This window comes from Camelina sativa, unplaced genomic scaffold, assembly GCF_000633955.1.
Source record: "Camelina sativa cultivar DH55 unplaced genomic scaffold, Cs unpScaffold08107, whole genome shotgun sequence".
Taxonomy (NCBI): Eukaryota; Viridiplantae; Streptophyta; class Magnoliopsida; order Brassicales; family Brassicaceae; genus Camelina; species Camelina sativa.
In genome coordinates, this window is record NW_010929175.1 from 1 (window position 1) to 443 (window position 443).

Genomic DNA, 443 nt, shown 5'->3' on the forward strand with positions numbered 1-443 from the left:
GGATATAGAAGATATAAGAACTCCAAGTGCTCCACCTATAATGGAAATTGGACAAGAAGATAACATCAGCTTGGAAATTGAGAATGAAATTGAGCAGATTGAAGATGAGATTTGCAAAGTAGGAAACATAGCGAATCATAGAGATGCAGAATTTGGAGAAAGGTAATCTTGATTTTAACCAGATTTTTTTGTAATTCGTTCTGTGGAACCAGTTTTGATGTGTTTAACTATGGTTTGATGTAGTGTGAAGGAGACTAAAACTATGGAAGATGCAAAAATCGCAGAAGTTTGCTCCGATGAATTAGATTGCCATAGTATCAGGTTAAGTACTTGTTTTTGTTTCACAGTTTAGAATGAAAGAGTTTGAACTTTATTGTTAAAGCTAACAAAAATGTGTTCATGTCATTTTTCCAATGACAGTGGTCAATATGCTTGGCAAAGTC

General features: G+C 34.1%; 1 long non-coding RNA gene across 1 annotated transcript; it reads left to right on the forward strand.

The window, feature by feature from the left end:
* The first annotated feature begins 12 nt into the window (after positions 1-12).
* Positions 13-441, forward strand: LOC104775046. The gene is made up of 3 exons (XR_765664.2): positions 13-162; positions 244-321; positions 421-441. It is a non-coding gene; the product is annotated as an uncharacterized LOC104775046 (long non-coding RNA).
* The last annotated feature ends 2 nt before the right edge of the window (positions 442-443 follow it).